We start from the raw sequence: 19,830 nt of genomic DNA, 5'->3' as shown, positions 1-19,830 counted from the left end.
TTATTGCCCCATGTGCCCATCCCAACCAGCCTCCGTAATTACACCTGTCTTCGGAAATACTACACAGTTCACATTATTACTTTATCTAAGTTTTGGGGAACGCCGAAAAGGGCGCGGAGTGTGTGTGTGGGGGGTTGGGAGGATTTTTTTAAGGTGTCCTTTAAGGCAATGGGTCCTGGAATTTATTCAGTTGTGCCCAGAAATCCAACGGGTGTTCCCTCCATTATAGGCCTAACCATGTGTCCTATAAGTAGATTAGGGCCACAAGGGGTATGTTTTTGAACACGGGACAAACGGGGGTATCCATTTTGGGGTGAACATCTTCATTCCTATGTACACTGTACAAAAAAAACTGTTATTAAATTGAAAAAATTGCCAAAAAAATGAAAATTGTAATTTTTTCCTTCTGCTTTGCTTCGATTCATTCAAATACTGTGGGGTCAAAATACATAGTACACCCCTAGATGAATTCGTTAAGGGGTCTACTTTTTAAAATGGGGTCATTTGAGGGGGTTCTTTATCGTTTTAGACGCTCAATGGCTCTATTAGTGGGCAATGGGGCCTGGAATTTATTCCGTTGTACCCTGAAATCCAACGGGTGCTCCTTCAATTATAGGCCTAGCTATGTGTCCTTTAAGTAGATTAGGGCCACAAGGGGTATGGTTCTGAACACGGGACAAACAGGGGTATCCATTTTGGGGTGAAAGTCTTCATTTCTATGTGTGCTGTACAAAAAAAACCTGTTTTTAAATTGATACAACTGCCAAAAAAATGAAAATTGTAAATTTTTCCTACTGCTTTGCTTAGATCTATTCAAAAATTGTAGGGTAAAAATACACAGTACATCCCTAGATGAATTCGTTAAGGGGTCTAGTTTTCAAAATGGGGTCATTTGTGGGGGTTCTCTGCCGTTTTGGCTGCTCAAGGGCTCTACAAGTGGGCAATGGGGCCTAAATCACCTTCATGCTAAATTTCAGTTCTGAAAGCCACTGACTACTCCTTACATTTTGGGCCCCATTGTACATATGTTTCTGAACACGGGAGAAACAGGGGTATCCATTTTGGGGTGCAAGTCTTCATTCATGTGTGTGCTGTACAAAAAAAGCAGTTTTTAAAATGATTGAATTGCCAAAAAAATGAAAATCACATTTTTTTCCCTTTGCTTTGCTTGAATTCAATCAAAAACTGTGGGGTCAAAATAGGCAGTACACCCCTAGATAAATTTGTTAAGGGGTCTAGTTTTCAAAATGGGGTCACTTGTGGGGGTTCTCTTTGGTTTTGGCTGCTCAAGAGGTCTACAAATGTGCTATGGGGCCTAAAACGCCTTCAAGGAAAATTTATGTTCTGAAAACCACCGACTACTCCTTTCATTTTGGGCCCCCTTGTGCATCCAGACATAAGATTAGGGCCACAATGGGTATATCACTGAACACGGGAGAAGCAGGGGTATCCATTTTGGGGTGCAAGTCTTCATTCATGTGTGTGCTGTACAAAAAAAGCAGTTTTTAAAACGACAGAATTGCCAAAAAAACGAAAATCACATTTTTTTCCTTTTGCTTTGCTTGAATTCATTCAAAAACTGTGGGGTCAAAATGGGCAGTACACGCCTAGATAAATTCGTTAAGGGGTCTAGTTTTCAAAATGGGGTCATTTGTGGGGGTTCTCTTTGGTTTTGGTGGCTAAAGAGCTCTACAAAAGTGCTATGGGGCCTAAAACGCCTTCAAGCAAAATTTATGTTCTGAAAGACACCGACTACTCCTTTCATTTTAGGCCCCGTTGTGCATCCAGACATAAGATTAGGGCAACAATGGGTATGTTTCTGAACACGGGAGAAACGGGGGTATCCATTTTGGGGTGTAAATCCTCATTTTCATGGGCACTATAGGAAAAAAATATGTCTTTAAAATGACATATTTGCAAAAATATGAAATTTTATTTTTTCTCTAAATTTAATTAATTCCTAAAAAAAAACCAGTGGGGTCAAAATACTCATGACACCCCTCAGTGAATACATTAAGGGGTGTATTTTTTAAAATGGGGTCATTTGGGGGGGTATCTATTATTCTGACACTCATGAGCCTCTGCAAACTTGGCTTGGTGCAGGAAAACAAAGTGTTCCTCAAAATCCTCACAGAGGCCCGCACAGAAACGTCAACACTGATGCTTCAGCTCCGTTCTGCGCATGTGCTGGCTGGGCTCCAGCTGGCACACAGCAGAGCGGACGAGAAGACGCCGCAGGAGGGGGTCACTGCTGGGGCACGAGTCGCATCCCACTGCAAGAATTCTCACAGCGAGATCCAACCCAGCCGCCCTAAGAGGGATCCTTCTGAAAATAAAAAAAATACAAAGTATTCTTCAAGCACTATCGGGGAAGTGTCATATGGGCAAATTTTCCCATTGTCCTATGTAGGCGAATCTACAAAGGGCAGGGCTTGCAATGTTCTCTTCAGTAGCCCTGGCTGAAGAGAGAAACAATGGTCTGAAGAATTACGGTAAGCCAAGATTCATGATAAATTGGAGGGAGACAAGCCTTTCTATTTCAGATGGTTAGGATGTAGTAGTGTTGACCAATACCAGATAGGCCTCCTGCGACGGCTGGGTTGGATGCAAGCTGTGCCCCTGCAGTGACCGTTTCTCTGTGGTCCTCTGCAAGGCTCGCACAGAAATAGGACATGCCGCGATTTGTTTACTGCGCGAGTTTTTACGCGGTCAAATTGCGGCTGTCTGCATAGGATTGCATTATCTAATGCAATTCTATGCCAGCGTGCATAGGCGGAAATTCTGCAGGAAATCCCACTGCGGAATTTCCGCCCGTGTGCATTCAGCCATAAGGACATGTTTTAGTCTTTGCTATGGGCCCTACTCACACCTATTTATTTCCTTAAGGTCACTTTCACAGAAATGGATAATGAACATAGAAAGGTAATGGAAAGATTTGCACTTCTTTTTTGGGCCCTCTCCTAGCTCTGCCTTAGAAATACTGATGCAAAATACTGTAGTGTCAATGTGGCTTAATATGTTTTTATGTTTTGTTTTCTTGAATCAGATTATTGTTATTGAAGGTCTAATTTTAATACAGTGTTAAATAATTTCTATGCATTAATATATATATATATATATATATATATATATATATACATACATATATATATATATATATATATATATATATATATATATAGTGACAGTGCAGTTAGCAGAATGACCAGTAGAAGGCTTCAAAGCGATCATTCTGCTAATCTGATGAGATAGAACACCTGTGTGGGTGTGGTGGGGAGGAAAGAAAGGCTTTGATTCCTGCCACACTCACCACACCTGGAGGAGACGCCCCTCTCTGAAATGACCGCATGTTAGATCCCAGAGAGAGGCATACACATCCCGACAGGAAAAGACGCCCCTGAGATGACTTCTTATATGAAGATGGAATGATGGGCTGCATATAACGTGTATGCTGTAGAGAAAATAATGCACACAGCAGCAACTGGAGACCACCAAAGTCTCCAGGTGAATACACGCCTATATCATAAGGCAAGGAGGAAAAAATGCAAAGCCCTGTTGTAGGGTCCGGATCAAGACCAGCGATTCATCCAAGAAAAGATAAATACACCGCTGGTGTTTCTTTTATGGAGGAATAAAGAATACAAGTTTGCTTCATCTTATGCTGCCTGGAGTATTTATGTTTTCTATAATGTGTATACTGTGACGGTGGCAGTAGCATAGAGCCTGGACGGCTAGTCTGCTCTGGCAGTCTGAAAGAGACAGAAGTGACCTGCCAAGCAGCATGACGGGGGAAGGACACCCCCTATGCTGACACTTAAGGATATGGACAATGAGCTATAGAGTTGGGTATTAGGCCTGTTGTTAGAGAGGCCCAATATTGTGTTAGTGGCCAGACAGCCAGATGTTATTTTGGATCCTGGAAACCCTGGTGGCAGCGGAACAGATAAGTCCAGCAAATCCCCTAGGGTGCCCACAGCACATAATGAGGGCAGTAGTCCTTCACCTAGACCAGAGCCGCAGGGACACAGGCTACCCCTTTTAAAGAGATGTGTGAAGTCCCACATCGGCCGAGGGGGGAAGGCTCCATGGTCTATGGCATCTTTGGTGGCCGAGGGGGGAGGTCTTGGGAAAATAAATTGGTACGGATCTTGGAGGAGAGGGCATGGGCCAAGTTCTTATGCCTTACTCATAGGATGATGGCCTCTGGCAACCACCAAGAGCTGAACTATAAATTGATAACAAGGTGGTATCGCACTCCAGCACGACTAGCCAGGTATTACCCGGGAACCACTGACCTGTGTTGGAGATGCATGGCGGGGGACACGCTCACGCATATCTGGTGGTCTGCCCTCTTATTTCTGGACTCTGCAAGGAGATTGAGGACAAATACAATGTCTTGAGTCTGGGTTCTGTGACGCTTACTCCTGAAATTGCTCTATTATCAATCTTGCCGGGGACCATTGGAACTAGCAACAGGAACATTCTTAGATTTTTCCTTATGGCTGTTAGAATAGTAATCCCTCAACTCTGGAGATCTTAGAGTTCCCTGATGAAATTTAATTGGGCAACAGCTTTGGATGAAATATGCTATATGGAGGAGCTAAGGGCCAGAGATGATGATAAATACTTGTTTTTTTGGTCTACTTGGGAGGCTTGGATGACATTTCGCAGCTCTGCAGGGTTTGAGCAGTGGCTAGTGAATGCGGCCTTACCTAATCATGGTCAGGCGAGGGGGATTGCGGTTGATACTAGACTGAGGCATTTCTTTTTTTTCTATTTTTTAGTTTTTCTTCTTCTATACATTCCTTCCATACTAGCCTTCTTTCTCATTTCCACCTTCTTCCCCCTTCACATTTCCCTTGTTTCCTTCCTCCCCTCCCTTTCCATATTCTTTTGACCTTTTAGGGTACCATCTCTTAAGGGACTGCCTTTTATAGGTTGCATAGGCCTTAAATATCCTTAAGTTTATGGAAGTATGGTTATATGTTATTGGTTTTTCCTTTCTACTCAAGAAAATTAGCCTGCTTAAGTAAAAGGTAAAGTTCCCCGGTGCAAGCACCTACTCGTGACCGACTCCTAGGGTGATGTCACATCGTGACATTTTCTTGGCAGACTGTTTTAGCGGGGTGGTTTGCCATTGCCTTCTTCAGTCATCTTTACCCCACAACAAGAAGGGTACTCATTTTAACGACCATGGAAAGATGGAAGACTGAGTCAACCTTGAGCCGGCTACCTGAACTATGCAGGTATTGAACCCGCAAAACTTCAGGTCGTAAGTGAGAGCTTCGGACTGCATACTGCTGCCTTAACACTCTACAACCCTAAATAGCCTGGTTAGTAATGCAATAAAATGGGAGACCTGTGTAGAGATGACTTAAAGGGGTTGTCCCGCGAAAGCAAGTGGGGTTATACACTTCTGTATGGCCATATTAATGCACTTTGTAATGTACATTGTGCATTAATTATGAGCCATACAGAAGTTATTCACTTACCTGTTCCGTTGCTAGCGTCCTCGTCTCCATGGAGCCGTCTAATTTCAGTGTCTAATCGCCCGATTAGATGCGCTTGCGCAGTCCGGTCTTCTCCCTGGTGAATGGGGCTGCTCGTGCCGGAGAGCTGCTCCTCGTAGCTCCGCCCTGTCACGTGTGCCGATTCCAGCCAATCAGGAGGCTGGAATCGGCAATGGAACGCACAGAGCCCACGGTGCACCATGGGAGAAGACCTGCGGTCCACCGTGGGTGAAGATCCCGGCAGCCATCTTAGCAAGGTAAGGAAGAAGTCGCCGCAGCGCGGGGATTCGGGTAAGTACTATCCGTTTTTTTCTTTTAACACATGCATCGGGTTTGTCTCGCGCCGAACGGGGGGCCTATTGAATAAAAAAAAAACCGTTTCGGCGCGGGACAACCCCTTTAACCACTTGAAAGTATTGTCTACCAATTTTTTGTATGTTTGCTATTATACTGGATACACGAAAGTAATGTTTTGGTGAAATTTATATCCACTGCAAAAGTTGTATTGTACAAACTCATTAGACTAAGGGCTCCTTCAGAATGATTTATGTGTTCGCTTTTTCGCACAAGCAAAACACAGAAAATAGAACCCATTGATTTCAATTGATTAATTCTCATTTTCTCTTTTTGTGAGTGAATTTCTCGTGGGCGCAAAAAATTAAGATTTGCTTTATGATGATGTCACCATAATCTGATCGGGGCAGAGCATGTAACTCACTCGGGATGAAGGACCTGTGATGATGCCACTGTCATGTGATCAGGGGTGGAGCATGTAACTCACTTACTCGGGATGAAGGACCACTGATGATATTACCATCATGTAATCAGGGGCAAATCATGTAACTCACTCGGTATGAAGGACCTGTGATGACATCACCATCATGTGATCAGCATTATGATGACATCATCACAGATGCTTCATCCCCAGTGCTGTGCTGCTTGTGATTCCTGTTGTATGGGATGAAGAATACTTAGTAAAGTTGTATGTGATGTACATGTAGCAGAGCTGTGAGTGTGTAAAGTACATGTAGCAGAGCTGAGTGGCACATTGCACCACCAGAAACATTGGTACTATAATTTCCTAATAATTACTAGTCAAAATGCTGCAAAACTTTGGAGGCGTTAAACATAAATCATGTGCGTTAAAAGGGATTATCCGTTTTTATAAAAATGTGCTTGTGCGAATTATAAGACCATGATGCTGTGTATAAATGTTCCCCCTTCTACATAATCCAGTACACTGAAGAAATGACAGGGGGAATCATATCTAACTACGTCATTGATTTAAATTCTCGGTATCTAGCCTTGTGACTGAATTATACATGACCTAGGACTTGCGTATGTGCTTATATTTGTGTGCTGTACACCCTGATAGTAACTTGAGCATTTCTGGAATATTTTTAACTCTTGAATGTTTCTTCTGTTTGTAGAACATGTATTTTATGTGTATTGCCCAAACGCTGACTTCTCTATTCCCTGGATGGCCCTGGTGGGGAAATAGCTGCTTATGGAAGGGACAAGGGATCGACTCCCAGGAAAATGATGTTTGCCTCATCCACATTATGTTTTCCTCCAGACAGCCATTATTACACCTTGGAAATGGATTTTTAACAAATACTTTTCTATGCCGCTTCCTGTGAAGTTAAACTCTACTTTTTATTCATGAGGTTCTCATTTTACTGAAGATTGATAGCAGAGAATTTCACATGAAGCAATATACATGTAAACAGGCTCTTCCCATAAATGTACCTACAAGAGACTGGTCTAAGCCTAATCATGGACTGGTTTAAGCCTCGTGTATTTAATGCAATACTCACTACTGTTGTTTAGGGCTTAAACAGATGGCCACATGCGCTAATACGCTCGCCGCTATGGAGTGTATTAGCGCATAAACCAGTGTTAGGGCTTTTACCCACTAGCATTTTTTCTAACGCTGCAATATCGCAGCAATTTTTTTTTCAATGGCACTTTCTAATGTTAAAATCGCATCGCACAAAAATCGCAAGTTTGTTCTTTTGCGATTTTTGTGCGATGCGATTTTAACATTAGAAAGTCCCATTGAAAAAAACGCAGCGAAATCGCAGCGTAAAAAAACCCGCTAGTGGGTAAAAGCCCTTTTGTTTTTTTTTAAATATATAAAAAAGTGAAGATTGGTCCTGTCCTGTACTATGCAAACCTACCTAATCAACTTTGTTCACTGCAAATATGTCATGCTAAGGCAAATGTATTCAAGCATATGAACAGACCCAGCGGGTGGGAAACGTACATTAAAAGTACGCCAACACCCATGCAAAAAAAGCATCATGTGTTTAGCCAATACGTTACACTGAGGCACTCAAATACGCATACGCTCATGTGAGGGAGCCCTTTAAGTGTATTTGCACTTAGAAAATATTCACTCGCTAAACTTAGAGAATAGAACCCCATTGATTACAATGGGTTTGTACTAATTACCATGTATTGCACCCGCATTTCGCGCACGCAGTAAAAACTAGGACCTGCTCTGTTTTCCTGCCTTTTGTGTAGCAAAAGTCCTATAGAAGTCTATGAGAGGTGCACAAATATGCAAGGGGAAGGTTGTGACTCTCCGCAAAACATGGGGAAAAGAACACATCTGGACCTCATTAGGCTTATATAAGTATTAAATATACAGAAAGGATGTGTCACATGCGTGTGTGAAATGGCCCTGCGAGCGCAAGAAGTATAGTAATATGCGAACTTGAGCAATACTACCTCTTCGATTCTTGTTCATGCCCAAATACTCTGCACTGCGGCAAGCATTTTGCGCATAAACGCATGTGAAGTCACCCATTGAGCTTAAACAGATGAACATGTTACACGCTTTTGCGCACATGAACATCACACCCACAAAAGCGCAGCAAATAGAACCCATTGATTTCAATAGGTTCGCTCTCATGAGCATTGTTTTTCGCGAGCAATTCTTGCCCACATGAAAAGATAGAGCCTCTTTTATCTTTCTGCATTTTATGTAGCTAAACTGCCATAGAAGTCTGGCATGTTCAAAAAAAGCAAGAGAAAGAGTGTGACACTGTGGACAACACACGGACAAGAAGACAGCTGGCCCCAGGACTGCGACGGAAACAAGAGGGCATCCGCTACGTTTAGAAGAAAGCAGGTTTCATCACAAACAGAAGGGAGTTCTTTACTGTAAGAGCAATGAGACTGTAGAACTCTCTGCCTGAGGATGGGGTGATGGCAAAATCCATTGAGGAGTTTAATAGGGAACTAGATGCCTTTCTTGAGCAAAAGAATATTACAGGATATATATATATATATTAGGTGACCAGCGGGTTTGTAGTTTCGGGTCTTACAGTCAGGTAGGAACTATGAAAGGTTGATCCAGGGATTATTCTGATTGCCATTATAAAGTTGGGAAGGAAGTTTCTCCCAAATGGGCTAATTGGCTTCTGCCTCTTGGGGTTTTTGCCTTCCTCTGGATCAACTATGGGTTGAAACAGGCTGAACTAGATGGACATTGTCTTCATTCAGCCTAGCATACTATGTTACTGTGTTATTACACTTTAATAGCCATTCAGGTCCACGGAAAGGGAATGTTGCACGTGCGTGTGAACTAGCCCAGCGAGCACAAAAATTACAGTACTGGGCACAGACATGCACACAACAACCTAATTATTGCCCTCTCCAAACCTTGCTCATGTGCAAATATGCTGCGTTATGGCGAGCGCACTTGTACATAAGCTCATCTGCCGAAGACCTTACGGCCCATTTACATGGCCATAGGCGTTTTATGTGCGCCTGTCGGCACTGTAAAAGCACCTGAACGGCAAAGGACCGGGCGCATATATGCTGAGGCCGCAATGCCGTGGAGCCGGGGGAAACATTCCCCCTTACCCTCCTTCCTCACCGGCTCACCTCCTCTCTCCTCCCCTCCGGCCGTTTGCAATAGGAGGAGGCGGAGCGGAGCTAAGCGCCCGCCCCCTCCTCACCCCTTGTCCACAGCCAGCAATGGGAGGGGGCAGAGGAGGGGGAGAGGAGAAGGGAAGGGGGAGGGAGTTTAGCAGTCATGCTGCTAAACTTCCTCTCCTACCTCCCTTCTCTGGCAGCTAGCATAGGCTCCCATAGGAATCTATGTAGCTGCCAGCGGCAGCATGAAAGCGCCCAGCCAGGTGCTTTCATGCCGTAAAAATACACCCCTGTGCACTGATGCATTGTAGGCGAATGAATCAGAGGGATAGCGTATATCGGCTGGGTGTGAAAACCTGGCCGAAAAACACCTGTGTGAATTAGCCCTTAGATAGCTGTTGGCAACTTCTATGCACACTAGGATCAAACAAGCATGCATGTTTAGTTCAATAGAGAGCCATAATTACATGCGTTACACAAACTAACTTGCATGTTGTACCCCTATGTTGCTGTCCATAACCCAGAACTTCAGGACAGCTCCACGGTTCTCCTAACCCACTAAACCAAGCTTGCAGCACCATGTGGATCAATGGTGTAGAAGGTTTGGGTCCGTAGAATTGTAGGTGGTCAGATTTTACTTCCCGGATACAAACAGTTAAACACTGGCAAAATGCACCCGTCTGAATAAGGTTAAATGAGTTTTCTATGCATTTACTATTGATAACCTATCCTCAGGTCATAAATAGTTGATTGGTGCGGTTCCACGGCTCGGGATCCCTGCCAATCATCTGATCCTCAGGCTTGCTTCCAGTGCAGCTGAACTAGATCCACATTGGGATCAGAATTGAAAATGTAACAGAAGGCTTCGCTTCCACTCAACTAAATTTGCTACCAAAATGCTTGATCATATAAAAACCAGCAGTCACATTCTTAAAAACATTTTTAAAAACACCATTCGTACTTTCTTCTTTGTGAACTGGAAAGTGTTGAAAGTTTGAACATCATATGCTGGTGCTCCAAGTTACCTGCGTTTTAAAATCCGCTGCCCTATATTTACCGCTGTATATTTCTGTGCGCAGGTAAATATCAGGCATGTGACCGCTGCCATTGAAAAGCATCGGTTCTATATACCGTATATACCGGCGTATAAGGCGACGGGGCGTATAAGACGACCCCCCAACTTTCACCTTATACGCCGGTATACAGTGGAGAAAAAAAAAAAATTCATTACTCACCTCCCCCGGTGTTCTGTCGCGCTCCGGCAGGATGTCGCTCGCTCCTCGTCCCCGGTGCAGCGTTGCTTTCTGAATGCGGGGCTTGAAATCCCCGCTTCCAGAAAGCTAATACACACGCCGGCAGCCATGACATCATTGAATGGCTGTGATTGGCTAAAACGCACGTGGCTTCAGCCAATCACACTATTCAATGACATCATTGAATGGGTGTGATTGCTAACACGTGCGCCTTCAGCCAATCACAGCCATTCAATGCTGTCATGGCTGCCGGCGTGTGTATTAGCTTTCTGGAAGCGGGGACTGAGGACTTAAGGGGTTAATGGGCTCTGAACCTGCCGATACAACTATTTATGATGCGGCAGGTTTAGCCCAGCACTGGAAGTCCCATGTGAAAAAATAAGAAGACCCATCTCCAATCATGGATGTTTAACTCCTTATGTGCAGAGGCCAATACTGACTGCATCACCTAAGCATTTTACAGATGGAGAAAAATGCACATTTCTCCACATTAAATCCTGCACATAATAGGTATTGTCACATTTATAGTGACATGAACTATAAAAATATGCTATTTATTTCATATGGTTAATGATGTGGAAAAACTTTTAAAAGCATCATAATTACTGTTTTTCATTTGCCTGTTTCTCCAAAACGCAATAAAAAGCAATCAAATAGTTATCAATGAAAAATGTAACTCGTACGGCAAAAATGTATTCCTCACATAGCACCATTGGTAAAAAAATAAAAATGTTCTGGCTCATGAAATGCAGCGATGCGAATACATTTTTGTAAAGCTTTTTTTTATTGTTTTTAAAAGTTGGAAAACAAAAATATATTGGTATTGCACTAATCATACTGACCTGCAGAAGAAAGTTAACATGTCATTTATATCACATGGTGAACACCACACCACAGAAGAACACTAAAATAACAAAAAATGAAACCGAAAGTGAAAAACAGTGCCAGAATAGTTTTTTGTGTTCATCCTGCCTCTCAAAAACAGAATAAAAAATTATCAAAAAGTCTTAAGTATCACAAATGGTACCAATGAAAACTACGTACAAGTAGTTCCATATAAAATTAGCCCTGATACAGGTTTGTCAACGTAAAGATATGTTTTGGACCTTACTAACTGAAAGCTGTGTAGGACCACAATATTAGGATTTGAAACGCATAAGCCATTGTCCTTCTGTTTGTGTCCCTTTTTGTAATATGCATTCAATAATGAAAGTTATTGTTTTAGAAGAGTGCTGGACAAAAACTCCTCTTCTCTCCGTTTGGATGCTGAAGTTGATATGGGTGTATCTGCAATCTTTGCACCAGGTATTATATACCTTGGTTTGCAGTGAGTTGGCTAAAGGTACTTTTTCACGGGAGGACTGTTAGCCAAATAATCACTCAAAAATGATTCAAATGAAAGTTGTTTAGTGTAAACATGGCCACAACAGGGGGACAAACAATAAGTTGCTAGTCATTTCATTTCAGCTTACCAAATAACTTCTCGCAGTAGAATCTGCCCTTGACCGCAGCCGGCGACCCTGCGTATCCATCAGTTGTCTTCTTTTTCTGTATTGCGGACAGTTCAGAAAGCTTGTCGTCGGACATGCGCAGTACAGATTTTCCCTCACCGTTTCTAGGCGATGAGGTTGCTGCATACGACATTTCCACAATGTTAGTTGCGGCAGGGCAGTGGGTCGGACGGCTTCCATTGACTCCAATGAAAGCCGCCCGCACGGAATCAGGAGAAAAATAGAGCATGTTGTGATTTTTCCTCCGCGAGCTGAAATTGCAATTGATTTCCGCTCGTGTGCAGGAAGAATCACTTTTCCATGCTATGGACGGAATTTGCTGCAGAACCCACCCCACATTCCGCAATGCAAATCAACCCGTGTGCAGGTGACCTTAGAGGGAGAGGGCATGGCCTCCCATGACCCAACTCATTTATCAAAATTTACTCTAGAAACTGGTGTAAATTATAGTGTAAATGTATGAGAGTTCCTAGTTGGCATAAATTTCTATGTGTGGTGTACAGGGCAACTAAAATTGCGCCTAATTTATTAAGATGCGTGCACCTCTTAGTAAATTAGGCACATTTCACTCCAGCAAAGATTATATCAACACAGGCGACACCTGTCTTGATACATTTCCATCATGGTATTATAAGTGCACATTCATGTTTAGGGTGACTTTACATGAGCATATGTGAAAAACGATTGCTGCAGCGCAATGTATTTGCGCATGAACGAGGTTGGAAGAGGTAGATTTGCGTGCGTGTCTGTGCTTATTACTCTACTTTTTGTGCACACAAGGCTATTTCATGCACACGCGCGACACACCCTTTCTATGAAGTACAAGGCTTAATAGCCTAATGAGGTCCAGATGTGTTCTTTTCTCACTTCCCCTTGCGTCTTTGCACACCTCCCATAGACGTCTATGGGGCCTTTCCTGCCCAAAACGCAGGAAAATAGAGCAGGTCTTACTTTTTAATAGCATATCCAAAATGTGCTCTTAAGAACGAATCCCTAAGAATCAATGGGTTCTACGGTCTCTGTTTAGTGTGGGAATATTTTCCACATGCAAATACGCCCATGTGAAGAAGCCCTAAGTTACGTTTTACAGAATTTTAAATTATATACGATAATTCTTGTAAGTCATACTGTTTAGTTCATAGATTTTGTCACACAACTTATTGATGCATTTCTTCTCCTGAATATTGGTTTCTCTCGAGCTGTGATCCTCTGATATGATGAGAGGTGCCTGTGGTGAGTAGAATGGAATTCATATGGGCCATTGCATTCTACCCAATAGCTCCATCGTGAAATGATTTACAGCAGTAGATATCATAATCACTAGGTTACTAAAAAGATGCATTAGTAAGAACAGTGCTAAGTTTTCGCAGATTCATACACCTCACATCAGTGCCCAATCATTCTGCAAAATCCGAATGCCCTTTTGTAGTTCCTTTAATGATAATGTCTGCTAAAAGAGGTCATTTTATTCTTTCTTCTGCAGAGTAGCGGTACAAACTTTTGTGTGCTTATCATCAAACAATGAAAAGGTGACCGCGTTGCCTTCCTCACCACAGGTGACAGCTAATTGCCTCACAATTAAAACAATTTTCCTTATTATTAAATAGGACATACAATGATGTAATGTGTAACTAAAACTACCCAGCTCTCCAGGAGATGATTCCGCAGGAAGATGAATAGTGCAATTTGCTACTACTGTAAAATTGATGAGCTCAAGTAGACTAGAACATGTTGAGTTTTTACAATTATCTAATATTTGCTAGGGAACACTTTAAGCAGCAACATCATTGCTTTTTGTATATGAAAGAATACAAATAAATGGAAAAGTAGATATTTTTAAAAATGAAATAGAGTCTTGGTAACACCATAAAGTTAGCTTCACATCAGCTGGCAACCGTGGTCTAGAATGATTCAAGTGTTTAGAGCACAACATCCTTATCTCGCCAAGTAAACCTCTACAGATTTATAATTCAATAAATAAAAAAAATTCTTCCCAACATCTGCTCTGAATCGGGGTGTTTCTGTAATTAGTTTTCATACTCCTTTTGTCCAGCCATCTGTGCAAGTTTGATAACAGTAACTCAACTTGACATTATCTATACAGTGCACGATTTTTTGTACTTCAATAAATCCCCTTTCTCCTCTGTCTTTGCCCATGTGTTACGTAGATTATAGGTTTTTGCTGCTAATCCTCATAGCTCAAACTTCAATTCTTTTAGACAACTTTGTTTAACCTTAACTACCAATTAAAATACACCTTTATTGGAAGCTTAATATCAGTTGTAAATGTAAAATTAGCTATTATTTTTAGAATATAGCTTGCATTCAAAGTATGACCATTCATTCTCTAAGATTGGCCTCTCCTTTGTATCTTAAAGGAGATGTCTCGAGGAAGCAGTGATTTTTTTTTTTTGCCCAGTCCCCCTAATTAAACATACATTACTAATTACCCCTGTAAATTACTTTCCTAGCTGGTTTCTACTTACCGTTCCAGCGTTTCAGCAACTTATAAAAGTTTCCCCAAGATGGCCGCCGGCTCTTTCCCCGTCGCTCGCTGCAGCCCGACGTGCGCGCTCCCGAGACGCTGCCAGCTGTGTCTCCATGGCAACCGGACGCCAAGCAGCCGCCGACCGGACGCCCCGCAGCCGCCGACCAGTCACCCACCGCCAGGCAGAAGGTAACCGGCGCGGCGCAGCCCCCCCCCCCCCCATCACAGCGGCAGCCCCCCCGGCGCAGCGACAGCCCCCCCGGCCTAGCGCTAGTTCCCCCATCACAGCGGCAGCCCCCCCGGCGCAGCGACAGCCCCCCCGGCCTAGCGCTAGTTCCCCCATCACAGCGGCAGCCCCCCCGGCGCAGCGACAGCCCCCCCGGCCTAGCGCTAGTTCCCCCATCACAGCGGCAGCCCCCCCGGCGCAGCGACAGCCCCCCCCGGCCTAGCGCTAGTTCCCCCATCACAGCGGCAGCCCCCCGGCGCAGCGACAGCCCCCCCGGCGCAGCGACAGCCCCCCCCCCCCGGCGCAGCCCAACGCAGCGGCAGCCCCCCCCGGCCCATCACTTACCAGGACAGCTGGACGGCGGGACAGCTGGGCGGCTTCTCCGGACAGCTCGGCAGCTCTGCACCTTCCTCTAACAGAGGAAGGTACAGAATGGCCGCTCCAGCGCGCTCCCGAGCAGTGACAGCTCGTCTGCGCATGCGCAGAAGAGCTGTAGCGGGGAGCACACTGAAGCGGCTCGTGCTGAGAGGAGAAGACCGGACTGCGCAAGCGCGTCTAAAAAAGCAAGCTGCCGGCGAATTTAGACGGAACCATGGAGACGGGGACGCTAGCAACGGAGCAGGTAAGTGGAATAACTTCTGTATGGCTCATATTTAATGCACGATGTATATTACAAAGTGCATTAATATGGCCATACGGAAGTGTATAACCCCACTTTGTTTTGCGAGACCACCCCTTTAAGGCCTCCATACACATTAGAGAAATGTTGCCAATCTTGGTGGGACAATCCAACTCGCCAAAGAGGTGAGTATAGTGTTTTTATAAATTTTACAATATAATAGACCTTATTAATGATGGGGCAATAAGGGGTGAATGTTATTAATGAGAGAGCAATATGGGGAAGCATTATTAATTAAGGTGTTAATATGGGGGAGCATTAATACTGATGAAGGCATAAAAGAGGGCACTTTTATTGTGTGGAGGACACTAAAAGGAGCACTTACTGCGTGAGGCTTAATTACTATCTTGGAAACTATGGATGGGGAGATTCAGTAGAGGTGTGGAAAACATTGATGAGTTGCTGGAGAAGCAAGGAGCCAAAGATGTCTGTATATGAAATTCAGCAAAAAGAAGCTGTGACTAGGAGAAACTGCTATGGTAATCTGGGTCAGATGGAGAAAAAAGGGGAAAGTAAACAACTCCAGTCAGAGAGGATATCACTTGTGATCATAGGATATAATGGTACTGTAATCACTCATGTGGTCTGCAGAGCGCCTGTGTAGAGCTTATATCTACCACTATATGGTCACTGCATGGGGTAATATTTGTCTTTGTATGGTGTTTTATTTCTAGCAACAATATGGTAGTATTTTTTTCAACACAGTGTAGTGTTAATATGTGACCATGGTGTAACAGTGTTACTTGGCCCATAAATAGTGTTAATATTGGTTTTTATTGATAATATTAATCCTACAGCATTCACTTTTGGAGTCTTTTTCAAGTTGAATATTATCTTTCGATTTTCTTTTTACATCAGTTTATGTATTCATGTTCTTTTACCAAAACAGTTGCCTGTGTTTAGCACAATTTCTGATAATCTTCTATTTAACCCTTTCCAATCCACTGTCTCATGTCTTCCTATATTCTGATTGAAGCTTTTACAGCTCCAATGTCAGAAGACGTCCAACAGGGTATTCTTACCATGTATTGCCAGCCACTCTGCTGTCGGAGCCTCTTTGGCGCAAACACACTGGCTTTAGCCAGCAGACAGCACTGTTGTATAACAGCAAAAAGAGAAAGCCTTTGAAGAAACCCTGAATCCAAAATTGGATTGGAAAGGGTTAACCTCTTAAGGACATGACCTACTTTGGACCTAAGGAAGCTATGATTTTGGGGATTATCATCTCCATATTTCAAAAGTCATAACTTTTTTTATTTTTCCATCAACATAGACATATGAGGTCTTGTTCTTTATGTGGTGACCTGTAGGTTTGTACTATTTTGGTGTACATATAATGTATTGTTTAACATTTATAATCTTTTTTTTTTTTGAAGGGCAAGGTGAAAAAACATCAATTCTGCCATTTTTTTAGGTGTTCACTATGCAGTTTAAATTGCATCCTAACGTCTTTCTGCGGGTTGGTATAATTACAACAATACCACAATTATGCAATTTTTTTGTGTTCCATTTTTGCACAATGAAAACCCTTTCTTTTGGAAATTATGTTTTTTTTGCATTACTGCATTCAAATACCTCAACGTTTGTTTTTATTTTTCCATCAACGTAGTTCTGCCAGGACTTTTTTGTGTGATGAACTGTAGTTTTATTGGTACCATTTTGGTGTATGAATGACTCTTCCATTGTGTTTTTATGCTAGGCAAAATGAACAAAAAACTTTTGGGCTTTGTGTTTTTTTTTAATAGTGTTTGTCATGAGGGGCAAAAAGGGTGTTAAATTTATTTGACAAATCAGTACAGATAAGGTAATACTAAGCATGTATATTTTTACTGCCAGTAATGTCATGGGACATATATACAATCAGAAAAATCTCTCTTTCTGCCTCGAACTTACACCACTTGTATCTGTAGAGGACGAAGTTGAAGGTTTTGAATACATTATTACTTACAGTTCTGAAAAACAAGAAGTATAATATTTAAAAAATATACACTTTTGAAAAGCTTAGCTTGAGAAATTACTTTGTGTGTGAATGCAAAGAATTTAACAAACTAAAAGAGCATGTTAAAAAGTTATTTATCACGTTTATAATGAATTTTCACAATTTTTTGAGAAAGTCGATTTTCTAGATCTGGTCCACAAAAAAGCCAAATATCTTCCGATCTGTACATTTGTCAAACAAGTTGTGGAAGAGAAAATTAAAGTCAGGAATATGCTCTACAGAACGACAAAAAAATAACGCATTCCTAGGATAAACCATTCAAATTGTATAGCGTAACCCCCCCCCCCCATTTTTTCAATACTTTAGAGGTGATAAGACAGGTCTTAACATTATCTGATCAAGCTGAAACTTTGACAGTCTTATTTTTACACCAATTGGCAACTTTTTGGGAATTCTTGGTTGAAGATATCACAAAAAAAAACTGTTCCCTCTATGTCTTGCTGTCCACAAATATCTGAAGGGCTGTCACAGTGCAGAGGGATCTGCCCTATTCTCATTTGCACAAGGAAAGACTAGAAGGAATGGGATGAAACTGAAAGGGAGGAGACACAGATTAGATATTAGGAAAACCTTTTATGACAGTGAGGGTGATCAATGAGTGGAACAGATTGCCACCGGAGGTGGTGAGTTCCCCTTCAATGGAAGTGTTCAAACAAAGGCTGGACAAATATCTGTCTTGGATGATTTAGCGAATCCTGCACTAAGCAGGGGGTTGGACCCAATGAGCCTGGAGGTCCCTTCAACTCTACCATTCAATGATTCCTACAACCACCCTAATAGGGATACAAATTACATGCACAGGATGTCACAAATAACTTTCCATTAGTTATGGTGCTTATACTTTAGTTGATGTGGAGTCCAGAGAGCCTCTTTTCATATTTTCCCGATCCTTCATTCATGCAGTTTTACAGCAAAATCAGCGTGCACACTGCCAGCACAACTCTTTTTCAGAAGACTGTGCGTGCGCACTCCCATGAAGATAAATGGAAGTGTGAGCGCGCAGTCTTCTGAAAAGAATCAAACTGCCTGTGCACCCACTTATCTTGTCGAGGGACACAGCATGAACTGGAGCCCAGGTCAGTAAGAGGCTTCCCATTCTCCACATCACCTAAACCATAACCACCGTAACTTAGTTTTTGATGCTTACAGTTGGTAACAGGTTCCCTTTAACTTCTGTTCATATGAATACTTGCATTCCTATTTACTGTACATGATCAGGGAACCCCTTTAACTAGGGATATTGCTAAAGCAATGTAAGTTCTGAACTGATATTTACTCCCAAGTATGAGGAAAATATCTGTAAGTTTCTAGAGTATAACAGAGGTCTTGAGAAGAACAAGTCCTCTGAGCATTTTCTTTGATGTCTAGAGTTACAGTGATGTAAGTTAAACCTTACTTAAAAGCAAGCATGATGCTACAGTGAAGAGTAGGATTTCTATTTACACCTTTGAGACAGCTGAAGTCAGGTGATCACTTGCTAAAACCATCTTTTAATATAATTCTAGCAATGGCGAATTGCCATCCCTTCAGCAGCAAGAGGGTCATTAATGTCGCTTTTCAATGCACCTTATTTTTGGTCCACAGACTGACTTTTATCTGACTTACAGTGGCATTGCAGAAATGCCTTCTTGAAAGATATTGATTTTTCGGAATCAAACAACGTGGCCTTTTTTTGCTCCTCAGGCTTTGATTGAATTTCTACAGCTTATTTTTCCAAGTGAAATAAAATAATGTAATAGAAAGAAAAAAAATCTTTACACGCAAGACTGTACAATGCTTTAAAATGGTTTTACTGCATGATACATAGCAAATTAAATACATAAAAGCTCACATTAAAGTGATTCAAAGTGAAAGTTCTATGCTTCTTAAGGTGATATCGTGTAATTTTAGAATATAATGTCATAACTTGTTTTATAAATCGGCAGGAATATGGCTTTACCTGTGGTCTCCCCTCCTCCCCCCACTCTGTTCTCCATTGGTATCTGATGGTCACGACCTGTAGGCTCCACTGTCTTAATGGTCGGGCATGCTCAGTGCCTTCAAATTCTGTAATGATCACACAGTTTGTATAGTTGTGAATGTACTTGTCAGTAACTGGAAATGGGACATTGTGGGAAACGTCGTTTTTGCATACCCCAGCAGCCATTTTGAATAGCAATTTGGAAATCTGAAGCTGGTTGGAAAGCAGTGGAAGCTCAGGTCACCAAAAATGTACTGGATTTCAGCTTAACGATTTAGATGAATGTTTGGAATAATGCCAGTAAGTGGAGACATTTCGA

Source organism: Eleutherodactylus coqui, chromosome 4 (genome assembly GCF_035609145.1).
Source record: "Eleutherodactylus coqui strain aEleCoq1 chromosome 4, aEleCoq1.hap1, whole genome shotgun sequence".
NCBI lineage: Eukaryota > Metazoa > Chordata > Amphibia > Anura > Eleutherodactylidae > Eleutherodactylus > Eleutherodactylus coqui.
This window is presented reverse-complemented; position numbering follows the sequence as displayed.